Here is a 27,037-nt window from a genome sequence, read left to right as displayed (position 1 = left end):
CATTTGAAAATGAACACCCTCAAAGTCTTTAAATTTTTATCACCCTGAAAGGTGAGATTTGTTTTTATAAATAAAGGTTTGCATTCTCCAAAGCAGTCAAGGAACAAACGTACCTGTCAGGCTGAACTCTGATGGTGAAAAATCACGTCTTCAGCTAAGTCATCATGATCATTGTCACCATTTATCAAGAATTTACTATGTATCTAAATTTGCACTAAGAGCTTTACCTATTGTAACTCGTTTAATCTACACTAATAAAAGAGAAACATGGTAATTAGCGTACAACTGCTACCCTTCCGATTGGCTAATCAGCATATCCTTATGCAAATTAACTGTCAGCCAAGATGGGGGCCGGCAGCCATGCACTGAAGCGAACAGGGAGGCTTGCTTGCTCCAGTGACTGCGGACTCCAACGTTCCCCACACTTGCTGGCCTCTCAGCTGCAACTCTAAGCAACTATGTTGCAAATATAGAATCTAAACAAAACCCCAGAAACCTGCGTTAGTCAGCCAGACTTCAGCCAGCCGGACCGCAACATTGTATCAAATACAGAAGGAAAAACAAAGGCCAGAAACCAGCTTTCAGTCAGCCTGACCGCAACATTGTATCAATGTTTTCAGCAGCGAGGCCTCAGAGCTAAAGCTGGCCCAGAATAAAAAAAGAAAAAAGAAAAAAAGGAGCGGTTGGGAGCTTCAGTCACCCGCCACCCGGAAAACAGCCCTCAGACCCTCAGCCAGACTGGCCAGGCACCCCAATGGGGACCCCCACCCTGATCCAGGACACCCTTCAGGGCAAACCAGCCGGCCCCCACCTGTGCACCAAGCCTCTATTCTATATAGTAAAAGGGTAATATGCCTCCCAGCACCGGGATCAGCGGAGCCGCGAGGCCTCCCGGCACCAAGATCAGCATGACAGGGGACAGCGCCCAAACCCCCTGATCGCCCTGCAGCTCTGTGTGTGACAGGGGGTGGGGCAACAACCTCCCTATCCGCCCTGCTCTGTTTGTGACAGGGGAAGGTGCTCCAACCCCCTGATCAGCCCTGCTCTGTGCCTGATAGAGGGGAGCTCCCCAATCCCCTGATCGCCCTGCGGCTCTGTGTGACAGGGTGCGGCGCCCCAAGCCCCCCCCCCCCCCAACGGGCCCTGCTCTGTGTGTGACAGGGTGCAGCGCCCCAACCCCCTGATCGGCCCTGCTCTGTGGGTGATAGAGGGCGGTGCCCCAACACCCCCCCCCCACGGGCCCTGCTCTGTGTGTGACAGGGTAGGCCATAACCTCCCCATCGGCCCTGCCCTGAGTGTGACAGGGGGCGGTGCCCCAACCCCCCAATTGGCCCTACCCTGAGCGTGACTGACGGTGGCATCGCAACCTCCCAATCTGCCCTGCTCTGTGCATGAAGGGGGCAGCGCCCCAACTCCCCAATCGGCCCTGCTCTGAGCCTGACCAGGGGCTGCACCTAGGGATTGGGCCTGCCCTCTGCCACCCAGGAGCAGGCCTAAGCCAGCAGGTCGTTATCTCCTGAGGGGTCCCAGACTGCGAGAGGGCACAGGCCGGGCTGGGGGACACCTCCCCCGACCCCCACCCCCGAGTGCACAAATTTTTGTGCACCAGGCCTCTAGTTTTAATAATAACTCTACAAGGGAGATAATGTCAACCCTATTTCATAAGTGGGGGCACATTCCCCACTCATGAAGCTAGGACATTGCAGAGCTTTAATTCAGATTCGGCGGGGCGGTGGCGGGGGGGAGCTGGTTCCCAAGCTTATGCTCTCATCGCTCCCGGATCCCTCACTGAGGTCTTGATGTCTGTGACTGATGAATTGTATGTCCTAGACTCATAAGAATTCAGCTATAAATTAAAATACCCATAACTCATTTGTTAAGAAAAGGAGCTAATATAATCGCGAGGCACTGTGAAAATCATGACATTTCTAAGCAGATAATTAAGTCCTGACATTAATAAACTTGTTGCGAGTCTAACGTTCTTTAAAAATTAACTAATAGGTGCTTTTGAAGCTCACCGCTTGTGGGGAAGTCTTCCTGACTGTCAGAGCTGGAGATGTCCCGCTGGCTGATGTTTGCTAACACCCCAGTTAGCCTGCTTAGGAACATGTTGACAACATTAAAGACAGCTGAGTGTATTCATGGAAAGATAAATATTAAAAAGGAGCTGGAGGGAAGGAGGGAGATTTTTTTTTAAACACACGCCATTAGGCAAACAAACGATGCTATTTTCTGTTGCTCTGTTTCTGAAACAAAAATTGTGGTGGATGGAGGAAATCACGTCTCAGGGACCAGCAACTTCAGAGTCGGGCAGAGATCATTAAAATCCTCAACAGGCATCAAAGGCTTTCCTCAAAGGACAGAAACAGAACATCTGGGACCGTGCTATGGTAAAGATTTGTTGTTTCCCTCTGATCAAGCTTAACTTACTGAATCAAGAAGGTCCATTAATGCATGGCAGCCTTGCAAAATAGAGTGCTGGCTTCACACCACTCTTCACTATTAAATGAATATGTAATGCTATGGAAATTTCATCACTCCTTAAACTTGTGGATCATTTTAACAGAAAAAGCCTCTTGCAGGTTGCTGAAGGTGGAATCAGGCCCTTCTGGCTGATTCTGTCTCAATCAGGGACCCTCAAGCAACTGGTCTAAGCCAAAGAATAGTAAGTGCTGGAGCTTAGCATGAGGTCATAAAGGATCTTAAGGTTGAAAGGGACTTTGTCCAGCTAGTCCCCTGTGGGGAAGGAAGGAAAGATTGCCTAGTAGTTACTGGTAAAGATTTCTTCCTTATATAGCTCACTGGACATTCTTAAAATTCTGCTTAAAATATAATTCCCTGTGTCCTTGTGGGGTACACTATGAAATGTACAAAGTTGGAGGCTTCTTCTTCAGGTGAAATGCCAAGCTTTTTAAAAACTTATTCATATAGAGCTTATACTTATATTATTAACTTTATTCATGCCTTCATTTAAGCGTTTACTAAATATTTATTGAGCATGCTCCTTGTGACAGGGACCCTTCTAGGTAAAGAAGATTTAAAGATGAATACAATTTTATCTGAACCTTCAAGAAGTTCCCATTCTCATTCCACCCAGTGTGATTAATGAGCCTTTGAGAGAGAGAAGTGTACAAGGTGCAGCAGAGGCAAGCACAGGGATGCAACTCTACCCAGGAAGGTCACAGGAGCGAGGTTTCAGCTGAGACCGGAGGCTGAGGAGTTCAGCAGACAAACAAAAGGAAATGAGCTGTCCGGGGAGGTAGGCAGCTTGGACAAGACAGGCGGTGCAATGGTCTCTGTGCACAGTACCTTTATGGGTGGTAAACTTATGGAATTAGTTGTTCAAGAGATGATAGGAGATGAAAATGAAGATGTCTTTAAACTGTTTTGTAAACAACTCACAAATAAAATTTTAATAAAGGAGGTGAAGGTGCCTGGGGGTATAGCACTCACCTTTCAGATTATTGCACTTTCCTGTATGTAATTCAGTTCGTTAGGAAGAGTAAAGCCCTCTTACCCCTCTGTGATAATCAGGGTAGGTTTCTTAAATATTTTCATGTATTTCATCAGAGGCTGAATCTTGAGCCAAGAAGACCACAGGATTCCCCAAACTCGCCATCCATATGTAGCCTGTCCCTTTCTCCCTCTAAGAGACCTGCACCTGGGTTTTGCTCCATGCACCATCCTGCCTGCCCTGCAGCACTCAGCTGGCTTTCTAGCTGCAGTGCCGCATTGCTGACTCACAGCCATCTGATAACTACCCAGAACCTCGCTGTCTCTCTCTCCTTCCCACACAGCCAGGTCTCCCCCTATACTAGTAAGTACAGGCACATTGGGGTCTTCTCTCCTCCTGTGTTTACCTCTGCTCCATGTTAGATGCAGCTTTCTTGCGTCTATTTCTGATCTCTTTTCTAAATCACCAAGGTCATGTTGAATTCTGAATATATCTTTCATCAAATTAATAGAACCCAGTGTATATTACTTTGTTATCGGTATACTTAAGGAATAGTCTTCATTCAACTCTTTGCTGTGTCATTGACGTAGCCTGATCCTAAGCTTCTTCCTACTGAACATCACTTGTTATATTCCAAGCTACCATTTGTTTTCAAGGACCATTCTGAGATTGTGTTTCCAACCAGATGTTAGAAATATACCTAAGAACTGTATGTGTTCTCAGCCACAACTCAGTAAGAATTGATATTGTGTTACCAAGATCAGTTTAGAAACGTTACCAGGGTCAAGAGAAATGACAGCTGCAGGAAGCAAAACTGTTCTGCCCTGAAATAGATTAGGTTTTTCTAATAGGGCTTGATCTTGATAGCAATGACCATAAAACTAACTAGAACTTTAGAGTGTTAAACGGACTTTCAAATAACTGAACTGAATGGCAACTCAGTGAGGTAGGTATTTGAAGTCCTATTGGATAAATGAGAACACTGCAGGCCAGGTGGAATAGGGGTTGAGCATCAACCCATGAACCCAGAGGTCACTGGTTTGATTCCCAGTTAGGGCATATATCTTGGTCATATTTCCCTTTAGGATATTTCCCACCACTGCTTTCCTGCCTGCTTTAATGACTAGCCAGGATGGATGTGAGCAGTTCAAACTATGGTAGCTGGTCAGTCAGGCTACATGTCTTTACTGAGCATCTGGTCATTTCTAAGCACTTTCCAATTATGCAACAAAAAAAAACACCACAAGGTTATAAAGTAAAAAGACACAGCCACTCAACTTCACCCTTCAGTAAAAGAGATACAGACAACTGCAATAAATCATGGTCCATTAAAAATACTGACATAAATAGAAGAAGAAATATTGATTCATTCCGAATGGAGTCAGGCAAGACTTCCCTGAGAACATGGTACTTGAAATGAGTTTTGAAGACAGGGACTATAATGTTGATTTCCCTATGGCACATTTTACAAACACCCAAATAAACTGGACGACTGAGTATAAGTCACATAAATTATTAAAAATTATGCGAGTTGAATTAGGAGAATGCGATTAAACATAGGCATCTGGAGCAGATGTTTTGAGAAATGGTCAGTCGAAGCATGAACAATTTGATAACTAATGATGAGACAAATGAAGGGGTGGCAGAGACATGTTTACAGGAGAACAATAAAACCCTGCACACCTGGGCTACGTAAGGTTGGCAGATGGAAGAAGCTACAATGGAAGACAAAAAAAAAAAGCTACAAGAAGTGGCAAATTCTAGCAGCGGTAGAATCAAACTCACTGACTGAATTCTAAGTCCACTCAGGATCGATTGGGAACTGTAGTCAAGTACTAAGGTGCATCCTCTATAAGCGAGGGTTGTCAGAATCTCCAGGGAGTCATATGCCCAGGAAAGCACCTCAGCAGGACACAGGAGAATTTGTATGAAACACCATCTGCAAGGGAAAGACCTCTTCTGGGTCACTGAACAGAGCTTCTGAGACATCTCTTCTGCTCCCATCCTCATCCCCCATACTGTCAGCACACAATGGCGAGAACAAAGGAGCAGACAAATCATTTAGCACGTGATTAGCTGTTCATGAGGCAGAAGGCAAGTAAAATGTACTCACAGCATCACTTGCCAAGTATGCCTGTCTGTCATAAAGCAAAAGAGAACCCACCTGTATACAGACAGGTTTTGTCATCATCCTGAGTGGGCCTCTCAGCAGGAAGTCACCCCATTATTGTTACTTAGCAGAACAAATCCAAAGGAAGCAAGGCAACAGAGGCCATAGTACTGATGGATTTATTCATCTCTCTACACATAAATTCTGTTAACTTTTCTTACATGTGTTCGATGTGCCAGGCACAATGCTAGACTCTGGATATACAAGGAAAAACCCCATCTGTGTTCAAACAGCTTTTCTTAAGAGCAATTTTGGGGAAATTCGTGGGCATATGGGAGGGTGGGAGCTGGGTCTTAAAAATGAGGACTTGGGGATGATCTTTGAGATGAAGGGAGATGAGATTGGTCTTTGAGACAGGAATCTGCCATTCTCCCAGATCATGTGTCTTCTGAATAAAATCTCTTTTCGTTTGCACCAGCAAAAAATAAAAAAATAAAAATGAGGACTTGGTTAGATGAAAATGAGAGAAGAGGGTTGAACAGGCCCAGAAGGCAAAAGAGGTCAGGCTGAGAAAAAGCAAAGACGTTTGAAACAACATTAAGTGTTGGGGGGAACTAGAAGCAGAACTGGATGACCTATATGTAAATTAAGTGAAAACAATGAAGCTATATAAGGTAGGTGGGGGCCACACAAGTATGGCTTCCTACATAAGATGTTTGAATTTCTTGAATAGGCCAATGGGAAACCAATAGAGAATTTAAAACCAAGGATCCCTAATGAATTCCTTATTTTAACCAAAATGACTTTAGAGTTTAACATTTAGGATATTTGATAAATAGTCTTTATTATATTTAAGTTCTTTTTCTATATTACCTGGAATTTTATTAGGACTGGCTGTTGATTTTTATCAAATGTCTTTCAACATCTTTCACTATGATCATATGACTTTTGTCCTTGAATTTGTTCAAGCCTTATGTTGACAGATTGATGGATGTTGCATTTCTTGAATAAATCCTATTTTGTCACAATATATTATATTGTGATACATTGTTGTATTTTATTTTCTAATATTTTATTTAGAACTTCTGAATCCATATCCACCAATGATCCTGATCATTCTTTCCATCTTGCATGGATTTTCCTTTCTTTTTTCAGAAATAACTATTCTGCCAGGTCAGGTAGAATAGTGGTTGAGTATCAACCCATGAACCAAGAGGTCATTGGTCTGATTTCCAGTCAGGGCATATACCCAGGTTTCGGGTTCAATCCCCAATAGGGGGTGTGCAGGTGTGTTTCTCTCTCATTGATGTTTCTATCTCTTTGTCCCTCTCCCTTCCTTTCTCTCTAAAAATATTTTTAAATCGAAATAACTTTATTCTAGTTTAGTAATAAGTTATATTGACTTTATAAAATCAGATCAAATCATTTACTCATTTTTTTTATGATCTGGATTAGAAACAGCTTTAGAATGACCTGTTATTTAAGGTTAAGATAACATTTTATGTGTGAACACCTGTGTTTCTGGGCTTTCTACATATCTAATCAAAGGTATGATCTCTTCCATGATGATTGGCTTATCAGTTTGTGTTCAGATGTTTTTTGTTGTCAGCTTTACCAACTTATATTTTGCTAATAAATCAAACACTTTATCTAAGTTTTCAAATATTTTATTTCCTTACAATTATTTTCATTGTCTGTATTTAGTTATATCTTCCTTATCATTTATACTTTATATATTTTAATTCACTATGTTTTCCTTAATCACGCTTATAACAGGTAAGTCTAGTCTGTTAGATTTTTAAGGTTTTTAAATTTATCTTTTCTTCCATTTCTCATTTTCTATTTTACTAATTTCTGCTTTTATCTTTGTTAATTTTGCTTCTTGGTTTATAAAATTACTTTTCCTGTCCCTTCAGAAACATACTATTTGATTTACTTTTTCATTTTTCTTTTTTAATAGCAAAGGAATGTAAGGCTGTATATTTTCAGAGTAGTGCTTCTAAGTTTAAATTATTGACTTCTACCACTATTGCTCCCCTACTTTCTTTTAGCTTATATTTGCTTGATATCTTTTTCTGCCTTTTCACTTTCAACCTTTATAACTTTGACTATTTTTCTGTAACTAGGATAAATATGAGCTGAATTTGTTTTTAACCCAATCTGATAGTCTCAGTCATTTAAAGGAAAAAATCCTTATGTCTATGTACAAATAACAAAATAAATAGTGCACTTAATCAGTTTCCTTTCCACTTTATCTGATTTACTTATGTTATTGGCTCCTCTTTTTTTCTGTGTTTTTTTTTTTTTTCTAATGTAGTCATGCTATTATCCAGTGTGGAAGATTTTTCTTTCTTTTGTTAATTTGGGGGTTTTACTGTACTATTCCATTTTATCAATGAATAGCTTTCCTTTTGGTACTTTTAAACAGTAAATATTTTCACACAAGAAGATTGTTCACACAACCAAGATGCTGTATTTCTCGTCTATTTGTTCTCACTCCTGCCCGCTACGATATTATACTTAAAATGTTTGGCTCTCTGCTCATGTTCCCAGGAAGGAGTCCTTTGGAATGCTCTTACTTATGACTATTCTGCTTCAGGTGTCCTTACAGAACCATCTGACAACATATTGCCAGTCAGACCCTACCTATCCAACTGTTTGTGTATGTCTGTATGAGTGCAAATGTGTGTATCAAGTGTCATCGCTTACTGTGTTTTCTCTTCTGCCTCCACTAGTTGTTTGGTTCTCTCAATAATCATTCACACCTCAAACAAGATCAATTGGGGTAGTACTATGTTAAAATAATGATGAAAAAATGCTGTTAAGTCCTGCCTGCAATAGGTGCCACATTTTTCTTCTGCTTGGGGGAAATGATTACTTGATACTTAAAAAAAAATGATTGCCTCTTTTTTCAACTTTTTCTTCTGCCTCTGTAACACCTATTTGATTTTCTGGATTTAGTCCCAAGTCTGTTATTTTTTCCTCCCTCTTTATGTTTTTCCTCTGTGCCTCAGAACATTTTTTTTTTTCAGAGAGGAAGGGAGAATGATAGAGAGGTAGAAACATGGATCAGCTGCCTACACCCCCTGCTGGGGATGTGCCCGCAACCAAGGTACATGCCTTTGACCAGAATCAAACCTGGGACCCTTCAGTCCGCAGGCCAACACTCTATTCACTGAGCCAAACCAGTTAGGGCTCAAAACATATATTTTACTTCATCTTCCATCTTAACAATGATGAGCCACACCTCTGCAACTCTTCAATATCCCATAAAATAGTTGGAAAATCATGTGTTTGGTGTTCTCTCTCTCTCTCTCTCTCTCTCTCTCTCTCTCTCTCATCTCTCAAATATAAATATTTGTCTACTTTGGAAATCCTATTTTGCTGGTTGTTATTCAGTTTGTTTGGAATTGTCTTTTTCTCTAACTGGTATACCAGTATTTTCTTAGGGACTTGTGATGTTTTTGTTGTTTTTGGCTGATTTGGGTGTACATGTGATCCTTGGAAAATCCAAGTAGCAGCACTCATGGGAGGTGGTCTCTACTCCCATGAGCCTTTGGGGTACAAGTATACAGATTGCCAGCCCCCTCCTTGGACACCTGAAGGACGTCCCTTTGCTTTCAGATATCTTTAAATTCTCCCAGGCTCAGGGCCAGAGAGGTGTCAATACACAAATTTTGCTGTTTCTTTTCTTATATTCTATGAAAAAAAAAGAAACATTCCAGTAAAGACCTTTCCAAGGAATTCATAAATCCCATGGGTCAAGCCTTTCATGATATGCTCTTTTCTTGTCCTCCCCCCATGACTTCCAGGAGTCAGTTTCTCAGCATTTAACTATTCCATAGGTTTTTCTCCTTGGAATATCCAAAAGAGTTTAAGGCCACACCCACCCAGGGCCATCATTGATTGGAGAAAGGAATGAAGCACAAGTGTACTACATTCAGCTTACTGTGGTCTTAAATTTTCCTCTTTGTCAAGACAGTCTTGTACTTGCTCTTGTTTTTGTTAAATACATCACTAAATACCAGTATCTCTTTTTTAAAAAAAATACATTTTATTGATTTTACAGAGAGGAAGGGAGAGGGATAGAGAGTTAGAAACATCGATGGGAGAGAAACATCGATCAGCTGCCTCCTGCACACCTCCCACTGGGGATGTGCCCGCAACCAAGGTACATGCCCTTGACCAGAATCGAACCTGGGACCTTTCAGTCCGCAGGCCAACACTCTATCCACCTAGCCAAACCGGTTAGGGCACAGTATTTCTTTGATATTTATTTTACCACTGAGTAATTTGCAAATTAATAGAATCACAGACACTATCAATAAAAATAAAGTATCGAGTAAAAATGAATAATTACTAACATTGAAGTTATCATAAAATATAAGGTAAAGAGTAGGGTTACTTTCAATCTTTTTAAAACACAAATTTGGCAGCATAATTTTGCCTATGCTACCTCTTCTTAGTTGAGACATGCAAGGCCACCACATGTAGTCAGTAGGTTTCCTACTCTACAATTCTGGGGCTACCATACATTTTGTTAACACCATAGTTTTTCTACTTATTGGAACACTTTTCTAGCCCATGGTTCATAAATTTCCTAATAAAAGGATAGTTTTTTGGTTTTTATTTTCACAAAGTCACCATCTGGCTCTATCCATAGTTAAGATTTCACCAAATTACCTTCTATTCCATGAGTTTTATCCTCCAAAGGAAATGGAAAAGAAAACATTTTGAAATTAAAAATAATGTCAAGCTGTTGTGAATGGATTGTTTGATTTTTATAATGCAACTAGAGGCCTAGTGCATGAAATCTGTGCACGGGGGTGGGGGGGGAGGGAAGCGTCTCTCAGCCTGGCCTGCACCCTCTTGCAATCTGGGACCCCTCGGGGGAAGTCCCACTGCCAGTTAAACCTCTCACAATCCAGGACAGCTGGCTCCTAACCGTTCACCTGCTGCCTGCCTCATTGCCCCTAACCACTCTGCCTGTCTGTTTGATGGCCCTAACTGCTCATCTGTCTGCTTGATCACCCCCAATCACCTCTGCCTCAGCCCCCACTACTGTGGTTTCATCCGGAAGGATGTCCAGAATGACATCCAGAAGGTCATTCGGCTGTCCAGTCTAATTAGCATATTATGCTTTTATTATTGTAGATGTATTATAGTAAATCTACACAAGACTTTTTCTTTTCAGTTGGCAAAATTTTAGGGACTTTTTTCTTAAAAAATAATATGATTGGTTTTTAAGTTTCCCTGCAGAAGTAATGGCTTCATGAAATACTTATCTACTGTTTTCTTGCACAAGAAAAAGGTCATTTTCTATCTCCATAATAATAGATCTGTATTTTAAATAAATACTTGAGTACATTCTAGACTTTTTTGATTGACTGCTGCTTCTCATTACATATTTACTAGATGAAATTAGGTCATGCTATTAACCTGTTGCTATCAAGAATTTTGTGGCAAGCTTTAGGAATGTTATCTCTGACACATGTCTCAATGATTTCAGGTTATTCTGCATTTCCTTCATTATCTTGAATATTTTCTGATACACTAACCTTACTTTTAAAAAGCATACTATTTTAAACTGCCAGTCAGTGATCCCAGTTGAACACATAACTTTAGAATTAGTATACTTGAAAAAGATAAATTAAGAATGGCATTAAATGGAGTCAAGCCAGTCTCTTCAACAAATGGTGTTGGGAAAATTGGACAGATACATGCAAAAAAACTGAAACTAGACCATCAACTTACAACATACACAAAAGTAAAATCAAAATGGATAAAGGACTAAAACACAAGACAGGAAACCTTAAAAATATTAGAGTAATCCACAGGCAGCAAAATCTCACACATATGCCAAAGCAATATCTTCACTGATACAGCTCCTAGGGCAATGGAAACTAAAAAGAAAATAAACAAATGAGACTACATCAAATAAAAAGCTTCTGTACAGCAAAAGAAACCATAAACAAAACAACAAGAAAGCCCACTGCATGGGAGACATATTTGCCAATGTTATCTCCAATAAGGGTTTAATCTCCAACATTTACAAGGAACTCATACAACTTAACAAAAGGAAGATAAACAATCCAATCAAAAAATGGGCAATGGATCTAAATAGATACTTTTTGAAAGAGGACATAAGGAAGGCCAAGAGACATATAAAAACATGGTCCAAGTCACTAATCATCTGAGAGATGCAAATCAAAATGACAATGTGGTACCATCTCACACCTGTCAGAATGGCTATCATCAACAAATCAAAAAACGACAAGTGCTGACGAGGATGTGGGGGAAAAGGAACCCTCCTTTACTGCTGGTGGGAATGCAGACTGGTGCAGCCACTGTGGAAGACAGTATGGAATTTCCTCAAAAAACTAAAAATGGAACTCCTATTTGACCCAGTGATCCCACTTCTAGGACTATATCCCAAGAAACTAGAAACACCAATCAGAAAGGATATATGCACCCCTATGTTCATAGCAGCACAATTCACCATAGCTAAGATTTGGAAACGGTCTAAGTGACCATCAGCAGATGAGTGGATTAAAAAACTGTGGTACATCTACTCAATGGAATACTACACTGTGGTTAAAAAAAAAAAGAGAGAGAAGGAATTCTTACCATTTGCAACAACATGGATGGAACTGGAGAGCATTATGCTAAGTGAAATAAGCCAGTCAGAGAAAGATAAATATCATATGATCTCCCTCATTTGTGGAATATAACGAACAACATAAACTGATGAACAAAAACAGATCCAGAGACAGAGAAGCATCCATCAGACCATCAAACCTCAGAGGGAAGGTAGGGGAGGGTGGGGGAAAGGGGAAGAGATCAACTAAAGGATTTGTATGCATGCATAAAAGCCTAATCAATGGACACAGACACCAGTAAGGTGAGGCCACGGGGGGGGGGGGGGGGGGGGCAATACCTTAATCAATAAAGAGAAAAAAGAATGGCATTAAAATCACACACATGCAATTTGAGTTAATTGTCTGGCAGGAATTAAAAATAAAACATGCATGCTTGGGTAAATTAACATTTGATTGAGTGAGTATAAATTTTGGCAGGATACTGATTTGATTCATGTGGGGAAAATTTTTGTGTGCATGACAAGCAAAAATTACTGAATCTTAGAAAAGTAACAAACTCCTTTTTCTTATAACAAGCAACATAAGTGTGTCCTAACTTGCCAAGAAATCATTTGCTCCCACCTTTCTGTATGAGCATTGCTGGTTCTCAGTGAAGACATGGTCTCTTTCATTTTGAAAATGCCAAAAGAGTTCCCAAAAGACAGAACGTTCCAATGACTTCAGTTTATAAATATATTCTGTTTGCTGAGCTTATCTGAAGTATTCCAGGTTTAATGATGTTGAAAAAGCATTCTACTGAATTATGCTTGTGCTAAAAGCTTTACAGGACACAAAAATTCAAAACTCTCGCTCTCAAAAATTTTAAACAAATTGATTTTACAGAAGTACAGAACAGATTTACTTTGTAGATTGGTGTCTCTCTGCCATACAACAGAATTCCCCGGGAGTAAGAATACTCCAGGTTTCAAAGGACACAGTTGGTTAGGGATTCTGTTCTGAGCCGAAGGAATAACATAAGCGGCAGCCTCAGACTACTTAGTAGTTCTTCACTTTCCCTCTCCCTGCCATGAGAATTTTCATTTCAGGAAACAGACATAAAAATTCTAACCTTAGTAACTTTCTTCCTTTGCCTCCTTTCTTTCCCTCTTGTCATATGACACCTAACTTCCACTTCAGTTCCCAAAGCAAAGAGAATGTAAAATAATGCATGTCTGCGTGTGGAAGAGAGGAACAAAGCATTCTCTTCCCACCACAATGACTGCCCTGCCGGGCAAGGTCGTACTCCCCTGGTAGAATGATGAAAGTGGCACAGCCTTCAAGGGAGCAACTTAGCAATCCAAACCAAGAGCCTTGAGAGTGTCCAGGTATTTCAGTAATGATGCAGATGTGAACATCTACTCTAAACACATGTAATCAGATATATAGACAAAGACTTATTTAAAAGACCTTCAGCACAGCATTATTCTAATGAAAAAGAAAAATAACCCATGTGTTCAACATTGGGGTTTTAAAAAATAAATTTGAGGAGATCCATATGCAGCCATTAATAAAAAGTGAAGATTTCAAAATGACATGTTAATGAGAAAATAGATAAAACTACATACGCAATATAATCCTAATTTTTTTACATTAATAATAGAAAGTATATGTGGATTGTGGGGTCACAGGAGACATTTGTTTATATTTTCTGTATACTCTAATTTTTCAATCATGAGCCTGTGCCACTTTTATAAGGAGAATTAAACAGGGCTTTGTTTTTAAGGAGGGAAAGAGGGCATGCCGTGAAGCTACCATCACATCTAACCTACACCCTTGATAAAAAGTACCTTTAGAAATTCATTTCAGTATGCCAATCTGTTTGTTGGCATCCATTTTGCTGATTCTTTTTCTAAGTAAATTGTGAAATGTAGAAATATTTATTAAGACTTTCTTAGATGTCTAGCATTGAATAAACAGAAATTATCCAACTAACAAAGGCATAATAGATTTCTTAGGATTTGGCTACAATTTTGTAAAGAAGGAGCTTTTACAATAAATGTCCACACACTTACTGAAATCATTTTGCTTGTCTCCCACCCTAAGAATCTAGCAACATAAAGTGAGTCATTAATATATATATATATATATATATACACATGAATGTAAACACCAACATACATGTAAATCCTTGTTATTTGTACCCAACCTTGGAGCCTTCTGCATACCAGGGATATTTTGTTTTGCTTTTAAGACAGATGTGTTTTAATTAACTTCTATTGAAAGAAGCAGGTATCATATATAATGCTACGTAGTATACAGGGTACATATTACTGCAGCACAACAAGTCATAATGTTAATTATAAAATTCACCAGCAGTCGTCTTCTCATCGATTGCACATAGACATGCTCAGAGTGTCACATTGCTAGAGCACATGCTTCCGGTACACAGGAGGATCACAGCTAGTCCCCAGGAAGTAGGATAATTAAAATAAAATAAAATTCAAACAACTGCCAATATTCTATTTTATGTTTTATTTTAAAACTGACTTATGTCCAGTACACTGACAGGCTTCAGAAGAATCAAAATAGCTCAATAAGCTGTCTGCCAAATGCAATAGCTCAGCCGCAGAATGATGGCTTCAGAAAGTTGGTTCAACTAGCTTGTGTCTGCTTTCCATGGGCATCCAGGCGAGGGCTCGGCATCTCAATCGGTTTGGTGGTGGGAGGGGGCACATTAGGGAGGATAATTCTACTAGTCTGGAAATTCACATAAATTAATTAACGTGTATATTATGTTATCATCTACCTCCTTCTCCCATTTAGACCCCATGCATACAGAACGGTAATTCACAGAAACCTATAAATGGGACTAACTGCTGACAGAAGGAGGGGTTTCCTGCAGGAATTTCTCTCCTAATTTTTATGAAAACAGACAGAAATGCAATAAAAAAATCCAAGAAGATGATTCAAATCACAGCCTCACTGGATGAGTTTGTGCTTATAGCCCATATATCAGAGAGTCCTTTCAGCTGCCACCATTAGTACAGAATTATAGTCAGTGTTGATTCTGCAGTTAGAAGAATTGTGAAAATCTATAATTTCTCTTTTAAAAATGTTTACCAACTCTACCTTGAAAACATAAAGAACTGTAAAACAAAAGGTCAGCAACCAGGCATGAATATTTGCCAGATGGAAAGAAAAAAATATGTCACTAAGCTCCAATTTATACTCTTCTTTACCATTTAAAAAAATTCTTCTGGTGCTTATATTTCTGGATATTTCTAGAAGTACTGGGAGCCAGGCATAAAGTTTCATGAAGTAAAAATAACACTGATCATGAGTTAGAAGACATACTTATAGGCTGTGCGATCTTGGATAAATCATTTAACCTCTCTCATCCTCAGTGTCTCCAGATGGAAGTGAAACTATTAATATTTGCCTTGCTGCTCAATACCTTTGTTCTGAAGATCAAATATGATGTGTGTAAAGTTTTAGAAATGGTCATTTCATTAGTAAACTTTTTGAAAATCTTTAGTCAAAAGGAAAATTTTTATGAAAAGCGACGTAGACAAATGAAAGGCACATCATTCTGACTTGGAAAACAGACATGGGGTTTTAAATGTCAGACTTTCTTCCATTGGTTTCTTTTAATTATTTTTTTGGGTGAAGACTTCCCATGTATCCTAGAGGGTGCCTCTTTTATGAATTAAACTAGGACTTTAGCGTGAGTTGGCTTCAGCCTTCACAAGAATATAACAGGAAGAAAGCAGTTTCTTTCCTAACTTTCTTGTTTTTCCTAGGTAAATAATCACTACAGAACAAAAACGGTTGCTCTCTGTATTATTCAGAGTATAAATTATATATTCCAAAATATAATTAGCACTTGTATCTGTAACAGATAGCTACACTTCCTGGTTATGTATCTATCAAATTTTCATTTTAATAGTGATGACTCATAATGAAATTATGCATTCATCGTTCCATTCATTAAATCACTTAACTTGCGGGCTGTCCATGAAAACTGAAAATTCTCTGCATGTGTTCACGTCATTTTGGCCGATTCTCAACCCAACATTTGTTAACATACAGAAATATTTTCCAGAACAAGTTTTTTTTGTGGTTTTTTTTTGTGGGGGGGGGGGTTTTGTTGTGATTGTTTTAATGTGCATTCAGAGAGCAGATGTTGAAAATGTTATCAAGTTGCAGATGCACAGAACACTCTTGCTGAATGTGTCTAGTAATATAGCTCTGAAATATTACTTCAGCTCCTGCCTTCTGCTGCCCCAAACTTCATTCTCCAGGGAACCATCCAAAAACACAATGCTAAGAATGACTAAATTCAATCTTCACATCAGCTGTTTTTGAAATGGTAGAGCACATTTTTTAACAGATTCGGCATAGGTTTCTCTTGTTGAAGAAGAAGGGGTGAGCTCCAAAGATACTTTATTATCTGAAACTTTATGATAAGGGGGGAATGAAAGCAATAGTTACTGGGAGATGATCCAGAAAGCAAAACAAAAACAAGAGGCTGTATTTTAGATGATTAACAGAAGAAATGCTTCTCTCTTCTACTCCCTCTCTTTCCTGGTTCTGCCTCCTTTTCTTTCTACTCTTTCTTTTCTCCACTTTTTCTCTATTGTACCCTTTACCTCCCCTTTAATCACTCCTCTCCCTCTTACTTCCTGCTCAGTAACAACTAGCATTTATTTTGGTATTTCTGTTTACAAAGAGCTTTACTCCTACCTTCCCATGTACCTTGTCTCATTATCACTGCAGTCTTACAACATACATTATTATCATCCCATTTTATGAGAGGCTTACATAGGCTAATGGAAACTAGTTGCAAAATCAGACCTCCTTATTTCAAAGCCTTCTCCGAACAGGATGCTACCTCAATAAATTATTTGCTTCCTTCCTCATAGATCTTTTCTTCTTCTTTCGCTCCCTCAGCTTCCCTCCCTCAACTCCCGCTCCTCCCCCATTACCTCAATAAACCATCTTCCACCACAACTGCCTTTTTCAGTAAACTCCTTCATCCTCAGAGAGATCAAGTGACTTTGCTTCTCCAAGGACAGAGCCCCCTCAGCATCACTGGCTGTCCTTGCCGAAGTCCCTCTTACTTCCTCCCAGAAATAAATTCTTTCCCTTATCTCTTGTGTCATCAGTATCTGTTTTCTGAATTAATCACATGTAGGATTGGAGGGAAGTATCCAATTGGGGAGTCTCTCTCTCTCTTTCTCTCTCTCTCTCTCTCTCTCTCTCTCTCTCTCTCAAATCATATATCATATATGGTGCTATTCATGGTGTTTAGGTTGTTGGGTTGTCATTTATACACTTTTTACATTTGGGAAAAAAATTGGGATATATAATTTATATTATTATCCCAACAGTTTATAAAGAGAATATCATAGAAATTCTTTTTCCCTGAAATAATCCTTCTCCAATTATAAATTTGTGGATGGTATGCTTGCCTATAAACAAACACACACACATAGGATTTTCATAAAATCCTGAAGAATGACCTGCCAACAATTTCATCCTAGAATTTGTGTGCTCTCACTTCAGTGGTATCACTTACTCCAATAACAAACTGTGAAACTGAGGGACTAAAGACAGTCATTTTGTATTCTCCAGACTCCTTACAACTGTGAACATCTAATCATTTGGATACGAAATAGTTTATCTTGCAGGATCATGGGGCTAGTGAAAGGTTTTGGACACAACACAAAATATTATTATTTTTTCTACTTGAAGAACTGAAAATTTGAAAAATTTTTCTTCTTTTTTGTCCCACCAACATAATGGGAACAGGATTTTTTTTTAAAATTCAAATTACAGTATTTTCTGGTTTATATTTTGCCCCAGGTGAACCACTATAAAGATACCCAAACAGAATGAAACATGTTTACAGTTTGCAGAACAAGGAGATTTTTCCATTAAATCACACCTTATTTCTGAGAAGAAATTGTGAGCAGTAAACTAACAACTGAAATTCAGAAACAATCATGGAATATTAAAACCCAAACCAGGAGTTTAGAGAAAAACAAAATATCTTTCCTTGATCAGACAGCTGATAAGTCAAATATTCAGTTCTCGCACATAATAAAATAAAGGATGTTGTGATCATAATAGTATTTCTAGATAACAAAACTACCAGTAATTAACTAGTGGTGATTTATAAGCATTCCCCTTGAGATTTTGTTTTGCAGTAGTTTTTGCTTTGTTTGTTTGCTAATCATACCTCATTTTCAATTATTTAGGCCATTTCCCTTCTTATTCCACCTGCTACTCTCCCTGAGCCCCTCCCCTGAGGGGAATCACTTAATTTCCTGGGTCAGCAGGATGAGAGAAAAGCCAGCAGAAGAAAAGGACTGAATTTGGGTAGTTGGAGCATAGCACATTCTCTCTGTTAATGTGCGCTATCAAGGCCTTTTCTCTGTGTCTCTATTTGGAAAGTACTCAGAACTTTTCAGAGTAGCATTTCAAGGCAAGTAAGTAATACCCTCCTCATCTATCACCGATGGTAAGACATCCCTCTTGGACCTTCCATGGTCATGACTGTCCAAAGGGGATCAAGGTAGTGTACACATCCCCAGCCCTTCCCTTCCACCCACCATTCATTCTTTCCATTTAGACATAGTGCATAGCGCATGATTGCTTCTAACAGGAACACACGCTTTGTCAGTCAGCCTATAATAATAAATGTGCTCGTGGATCCATTCTGTCCATTTGATATCATTGGAAGTTTTATCTAAAATGAATCCTTCCTCAGTCATGATGAGAACATTTCCCATTGGGATTGATTCCCTTACCTGACTCTAGAGGATGCTTATGTCTGTTACTGGGCAGAGCAGGAGTCCCTTGCTGCGAGTGAGAGAATTGTTTGGGGAACCCTAGAGTGTTTATTTCCAACTTCACTCTGCGTGTAAAAACACCGCTTTTCAAAAGGAATGCTCTTTCCTGTAGTAAAAGAGGATGGGGAAACCTGATCCAGTCGGCAGGGTGGCATCTGTCTGTGCCGAAGGACAGGACAGGACGTCTGAGCCCTCTCTCCCTTTTTAATATGAGAATTCGAAAGCAATGGGGAAGTGATGGTAGACCTATCACAGCATTGCTAACAGACAGCCTATTACCGTATTTAATAAAAACAGAAACAGCATGCCTACCATAGGCTAATAGTCCTACCTCCTGCACGCTTTCAAAACAGTAGAAAGCAGCTTTAACGGAGCTTCAGACAACTAATTTCAAGCATGGCTGTCTAGCGTGCCTGTCACTCCTATTGTCCTTCCAAACTCTTTCAGACATTTTGAGCCGGGAGTGCTAAAGCTATGAGTTAGCAAGGGTTGTGACATTAATGGTCCAGAAAGGCTTTAGGCAGGAGAGGTAATGATGATTACCCGTGGCTCTTCAGAGGACTGCACCGGATCGCTGTCATTAAAAATTAAGCGTGGCTTTTGAGGAAGATGTGACAACTACTGGAGGTAAGATTTGCATGTAAAACAAAGGGATCTGTTGCTGTGCTTTTCCTTTGCGGAGTGCCCAGTGGGTCGTGAATTGCAGCCAGGTGCGGGGTGAGAAGCAGGAAGGGGAGAGAGGGGAGTGGGAGACGGCTCTGCTTAGAGCAAAACACAGCGGATAGTATTCCGTTTTCTGGCAGAAATGCCTCGCGGACAAACTGGCTCCAGTCTGGGAGCCTGCTCAGAGTGCCTTCCACGTTGCTTCTCCCTTGGAGCGGAATGCTTAGAGGTCACGGAGAAAGCAGTTTGCTTATCTGTGGTGCTAGCTGGTCCGTTGGTAGGGTTATGTGCTGACTTGGGTGGGTGGGAGGCAAACGGTCCAAGAGAAATAAAGAGGAAGCTGTCCTGAGGACTTGAAACCTGTTAGATAAATATTTTATTCCCCTGGTCCAGGTGCTGGGATAGGCAGCTTCTGATTTTTATAAGGGGAAATGGGAAGATTACAAAGGATTTCCCTCATAAAGAACTACTCCGGATTGAATCTATTATGAAAGAAAAGTGGGTACCTTCGTCCATTTTGCATGTTGACAGCCTGATCCACACTGTTTGTGTTCATGGTGTTGCTAAAGCAGAGAAAGAGTTTTAGGCTAATGGGGCGGGGGGGTGGAGGGGGGAGCTTTCTCTCTATTCCTGCTTTTGCTTTTCAACAATTGCCAGGGCTGCACATGAAAATGGTGCTTCGTTAGAGATTATGAACTAGACGGCTTATTCTTGCCTTTTCTCCTTTTTTTCATGCACAGCGTAAAAGCACAATTCTCCTTGCAAGATGCGAGGGGCAGGTGGGTTCCCGAGTCGGGTGGATCAGGAGCAGATTTGCAGAGGAACTTGTGCTGCTTTGTACTTTATTATGGGGTTGGTGTAGCTCAGTGGGGAAAGGAAATGTCAAGAAATCATCTGCTGAGATTTTTTAAAGCCAAAAATGCAATGATCAAAAACGAATGTTTCCTCAACTTGATCCAGGGTGCGAGTGTCAGTGTTTGTCATTGCACGTGACCCTCAATGTGAAGTGGCAGAAACATAGTGAGTGGATTTCTCAGTCCCACCGTGTCGCTTCCCTGATAGACTTCACAAACTCCTCTATGTAAAGATGTGGCTTGAGATTTTGAAAGACACTATGTTCTGATGCATTGATTTAGTTATAGCAAATGGCAAGGATACACAGAGTAATTGTGTATTTAAAAAATAATATAATATGCTTCCAAAAGTTCTATAGTCATGCAGTACTGACTAGAAATAAAAGTGAAATATAATTATAGTATGTTTGCTTCGGCTAAATACTGAAATTAAAGAGTGGTGGGCTTTTTCTCTGATGCAGTTAAGTCTGTCCATTTGCCAGTTTCTGTGTAAATACCTCCACTCACATACAAAGTTGAAATCATTGTCCTGTAGTGTGCTTAAAGTTGTGTGTCTATTTTCCTAATAGTGTGATGAAAATTACTGAAACTCTCTTTGCTAATCTTTCTGTGACCAAGAGCACGTGAAATAACTGTATAGAATTTCTGATGCAATTGATGGCTATGACATAGTTTTCTGCTTCTGTGTGGCCAGTGGAATGTGCGACCTTGACCTTGTAAAGTTCCATTCTCTAGCCAATTGTGCTCACCCGTCAAGAACCCATATACAGAGAGTTTGCAATACACAAACGGAAACACACACATTTTACTTACAGCTGCCAGAAGTTTACAACTGAATGTTATTTCTATTGTTTTCATTAATTTCATTTATTTGAAAGGGCCTTTCACTGGCTCTGGTCTTACCAATATCTTCTGACTCTAATCACATCATGCATTGATTATAGAAGCAATTTATGCCATAAAAGTTGTCAACAGAATTCTTTTGCTGTGATCATGCTCATAACACTTTCCTGCTAAACTAAAATGACTTTTCACAATTTTTACGGATTTATGGGAAAAGTTCTTATGGTAAATCTTGATGGTGTATTTGTCTAGACTGGACCCCTACAACATGAAATATATAGAAGAGATACGGCCATTTGTTGTTGTTGTTGTTGTTGTTGTTGTTGTTTTGTTGTTTCTAGGCAGTGGGGAAAACCAAGCCAAGCAATTTAGTCAAAATGACTTACTTGGTGTTACTAATTAACTTCATTTCCTATTTACCTTGTCAATCAGAGCATTTCCAGATAGCCTTCCCTTTCAGTCTTTGCCACATCTAGTAATGAAAAACCAGCAATTCTCCAGTAACACATAAAGCAACTCTGGATTCCACCCTGACATAAAAAATAAGCAAAGCTCTAGTCTATCTTGTTTTCTCAGTCCCTAAGGGTAGCACAGTCATCATTTAGTCACCAAGACACAAGTCAGCAAGTCCAGAGTTGTCCTTGTTCTCTGCTTCTCTCAAATACACACGCAGTCGTCATTCTACTTTATTAGTAGATATCGGACACAACATTCCTCAAATTAACACAATCCTCTCTTTGACTATTTATTTTCTCCCATAAAAATATAATGAAAAAAGAACCTTCCCAAAATATTTGTGCTATTAGAGGAAATAAAAAGCTGACTATAACAATGTATATACAATATAATCCTAATTGTAATATATACCTGTGTATGAAAAAGCACACAGTTTTATTCTCATTATTAATCTGTAGGGTTGCTAAATTTTTAAAGCAGACATTATATTAATAGTCACAAAAACACTAACATCATTAAAGTTTACATCTCCTATTCCAATCATGTTGCCATCTTTCTCATTATCATACTTCAGATTATCTACTAAGTCTTCAATGCAAATTCCCAGGTCATCTGTTGGTCCAAGAAAGGCTGAGCAGGCGTGCCATTGCCTTATCAAAGCCTCTTCCTCCTTGGGTTTTTGGCACATCGTGAAAAACTCAGCATCATCCTTTCTGAGAGACTGACTCCTACACCTTAATTCAGGTTTACTAGAAAAGTGTGTGTGTGTGTGTGTGTGTGTGTGTGTGTGTGTGTGTGTCTAATTCTCTTTTATAGATACAGCGTATCTTCTTTTCTGGCTGCTCATTATCTCCTAAATATTTAAATTTTGGAGTGATCTGTGGCTCAACTATAAATCTCTTCTTTATTTATACTTACTCCCTAAATGAGTTTGATCTAATCTCAAGATATAGAAACCATCCATATACAAACAGCTCACAAATTCCAATCCCTCACCTGGGCTTTTCCCCTTTTTCCCTTACCTCCATACTTATATATTCAACTACTTATCATGCCACTGCTACCACTCTGAGCAAATTACTACCAATTATCAGATTATTGCATATATTTCCACCATTGATCTTTTGTTTCTGCCTCCTCCCCCCTGCTCTCATACACACATTTTAGTCTGTATCCAACACCAGTGGTCATTTCAAAATTAAAATTAAATCTTAGTATCTCCTGCTCAAAAGTCTCCAACACCTTCCCATCTGAATACATATAAAAGCCAGATCCTTACAGTGGCTCATAAGCCATGTGTGATCAGCCCAGGTTCCTCCCTGGTTCTTCTGCTACCCTCTTCCTTTAGCACTCCACTACAGCCACGCTGGCTTCCTGGCTTTTCCTGAAACCTGCCACGTACTCTCAAACCTCAGGGCCTTTGATTGTGCTGTGCCTGCTTCCTGGAAAATTCTTCCCCTACATAACCACATGATTCAGTTTCTCACTTTCTTCATGGCCCTACCAAATGTCACTTCATCAGAGAAGAATTCCCTGAAAACCATATTTCAAATTATACGCCCTTGCACAAATCCTGTTCCTAGTCCCTGCTTCCTTTTTCTCCATAGCATATCAAATCATCCCCAATACAGCATAGGTTGGGCTTTTATTGTCTCTTCCTGCTAGAATGCAAATTCTTTGAGAGTAAGGATTTCTAGAATGTTCTATAATCCAGGGAGGTAGTGTGATATGAATTGGATATAGAATCTGAGATGCCTACAGTCTTTAGGAACAAAGAGACTTGGTCTGAATCTCACCTTTATACTTCATAGCTATGTGACCATGGTCAAGTTTTTAAAATCATTCTGTTGTATCTCAGTTTCCTCACTGGTAATTGGCAATAGTAATACCTCCCTCTTTGGGTTGAAGATTAAAGTGATTATGTGTGCCGGTGCCCCTTTAGAATAAATACCTGGCACAGAGGAAATGCTTAAAACATAATAGTGTTCTCACTGCTACTGTCATTTGATCTTCACAGCATGCCTGAGTAGTAGATAGAACACTTTCCATTGAACAGATAAGAAAACTAAGATGTAGAAAAGTTAATCAAATTGCTCAAGGTCAAAGAACTAGTAAACTATTGAAATTCACTCTCCCTTCAGTCATAAAGATTTCTGATAAATAGAATGTCAGATTAACCATCTTTAATGTATTTAGTGACTACAGGCTGCCAGTGATTAGAGGAATTTTTTAAAAGGACGGATTTGAAGAAAAGAATTTTCTTTCCTTAGTGAACACACAATGTGGGAGCCTTATGGATTCCTTCCCTGAAGAAAAAGTGGACTTAGCTCCTGTGAAACAACTTAAGTGGCAGCTAATTTACTTATTAAGGAAACCTCAGTCTCTAGAAGTGCAATATAATGTAGCATCCGAACACCAGCCTCACAGTCCTGAAGACCTGCCCATTGCAGGTTCTTTCAACCTTGCTGAGCCTCTGTAGATGGTAACAGTACATCGCTCATGGGTTTTCGAGTATTAAATGTAATCTGTGCATAGCTGTTAGCACCATGCTTGGCACAAATTAAATGCATAATACATAGTACCTATCAACACTTTAACTATTATTATCTAGAATGAAACTTTAAATGCTATATATACTACGACACTGAGAGATTTGGTTTAAATATCTCATTTAGTTCTGATTTCTTGGTATTGCAAGTCTCTTAGTTCATTCAATAGGTAACATTTAAGAGTGATTTAATCATCAATGAATCACATTAGAGTTCAAGGTGTTAGAGCATATAGCCAGCCACAGAAACAGAATTTCTTGAAATGTATGGCATTTGGTTGTTTCTTATTAGGCCCAAAATGAAAGAGGCAATTCTGAAAAAAATCAAGAAAATGTCTGCTTTTCTGAGGTAACCCCATTTTATGGATTCATAATAAAAGAACTTTAACTGAGTGCCTTCCCTCAATCCTGTCAGGGTCTAGTTTCAACATTTCCTGTCTTCACTCTGCCTGTGACTGCACAGGCTGAATTCCTGGTAAAGCGACTAGATGAATGCATCATCATAGGATATGACTTCAGTGCAAGGTGTGCATGAAATTGGAAATTTAGATTTAACATTATGAAATTCTTAATGCCAAGATATTTACTTTCATTTAATTGCTTGATAAAAATTATCATCTCCAGACAAACTATTAGAAAAGTCTCAAATACAATCTACTACATAGGCTAAACTTTCCTTTAGTCATTTCTGAACTTCATCCTGCACCACCAACTCCCCACGTTTCTAATTATTGAAGATTGGTTTGTGTTACTAATGGCTGTATTTGTGTGTTTCTTTTAATATTTTGTCATATCTCAAATCCACCTCTGTAAGTGAAACTAGTTCTAACAGTAGTGTGTGTGTGTGTGTGTGTGTGTGTGTGTTATGGGCCAACTCCTGACAACCCTATGAATGAGTAATGTCTACAATGTTCTGTCCTCAACAGCCCTGCGAAGCTCCTGCAGACTCATGCCTATGGCTTCTTTATGGAGTCAGTCCTTTTCATATTTGGACTTTCTCATTTCCTGCTACTTTCTATATTTCCCAGTATTATTGTCTTTTCCATAGGACTCTATCTTTTCATAATGTGCCTGAAGTAGGATAGTTTCAGTTTTGCCTCCATCAATGTTTAACATAATTTGCTCTAGGACTCACTTTTCATCTTCTGGCGGTTCAAGGTATCTGGAACACTCTCCTCTAACACCATATTTCAAATGAATCAATTATTTTTCTATCATTTGGGTAGTAGATAGTATACTTTCCATTATTCACTGTCCAACTTTCACATATGTGCATAGTATTTGGGAATACAAGGGTGTGGGTAACCTTAGCCTTGGTCTTTAATGACATATTTGCTCTTGGTGATCTTTCCTAATTCTTCTGTTGCTGTAGTGTCCCTCTCCAAAGGTGTGGGTATTTCATTGTCATAAAAATGTCATGATTTTCAAGGTTTGATTTTTTTTAAAATCTTCACAAAATATTGCTCCTTTTTATTGCAAGAATACTCTGTGCATAGTCCTACCATGGCCCCTAGCACACTGTGCTGATCTTTGGTTTACTAATCTGCTCCCCTCCTCCCCAATTGAATTGTAAGTGCCTGGAGGTTAAGGACTAAGTCATAGCCGTCACAGTATTGTCAGTGCCTAGCAGAGTTCTTGGCAGTAGTTAAAGCTCGATAAGTATTTCTTGAATGAGTTGAATCAGTGAATATATATATACTAGACATCTTAGTGTCCAGTTTGACCCAGGGAGGGTAAATGACCAAGTGGATAAATAAATCATCCACCTCAGAAATAGTGCTACATGGAACTATCTTATAATAATAAAGCCCTGGACCTGCCATGTGCTTACTAACACCTCATCCACCTCTCCTCTGTATGTTCTCAGGCCCATATCAGATGCTTCTTTTGACACTTTCCCCATCCCTTCCTCTTACCGTCTGCCCACAGCTGCTACCTTATCATTCTAAATAGCATGGTGGAGCCTTCCATTTAAAGCCAACTTTAAGTCTGACAGCCTCCAACAGCAAATGCCTAAGCCCCCTCCTCATCAAAGCTAGGGTGACAGATGAGCCCGGGTGAGAATTCCAGCTCAGGGGGAGGGGAGGGGGGATAAATCAGCTGTTAAAATGTCAAGGCTGCTGACTTCTTAGGAAAGAAAGAGATGATGCTTATATTGCTAGACAGGAGGGCTTTGGTTTACATTTGCTAGCATTTGTACTAAATAGGGAAAATGTCAGATGAATCCCACATGCAGGCTCCTTGTCGTCTTGGTGCTTTCCTGAATTAAGACTCCAGAATATTCTGGACATGGGAGCTCATTTTCCGTTTTCAACAAATCCAGTTGATTTGTAAAAAAAAAAAAAAATAGCCAGACAAGTAAAATACACCACTAAACTTTAAAGTATAAAATTTAGCCCAGATAATTAGGTTGCAAACTTCTTGAGAGCAGACACTATGATTTTATAAATCTTAGGTGAATCAAACTGTGTTAAATATATACAATTTTAAAAAATAACTTTTTTTGGCTGATACACTCTTCTCTTCACGCTGTTCCCTAAGGTAAAGACATATTGGATAAGTCAGGAAAATTTCTTATTGTTGCCCAGCCGATGTGGCCCAGTGGTTGATTGGTGACCTATGAACCAGGAGCTCAGGGTTCAATTCCCCATCAAGCATATGCCTGGGTTGCAAGCTC

At 39.4% G+C, this 27,037-nt stretch overlaps 1 protein-coding gene across 1 annotated transcript in view; it reads left to right on the top strand.

The window, feature by feature from the left end:
• Nucleotides 1–19,448: 19,448 nt before the first annotated feature.
• Nucleotides 19,449–27,037, top strand: part of KCNMB2 (potassium calcium-activated channel subfamily M regulatory beta subunit 2) — a 224,585-nt gene continuing 216,996 nt past the window's right edge. The window contains exon 1 of the mRNA XM_070403623.1: nucleotides 19,449–19,623. The gene's annotated coding sequence lies outside the window, so the exon portion shown is untranslated. The remainder of the gene's footprint in view (nucleotides 19,624–27,037) is intronic.

Source organism: Myotis yumanensis, unplaced genomic scaffold (assembly GCF_028538775.1).
Source record: "Myotis yumanensis isolate MYYU_CA2020_CCGP unplaced genomic scaffold, mMyoYum1.0.hap1 SCAF_2, whole genome shotgun sequence".
NCBI lineage: Eukaryota > Metazoa > Chordata > Mammalia > Chiroptera > Vespertilionidae > Myotis > Myotis yumanensis.
This window is presented reverse-complemented; position numbering and strand designations above follow the sequence as displayed.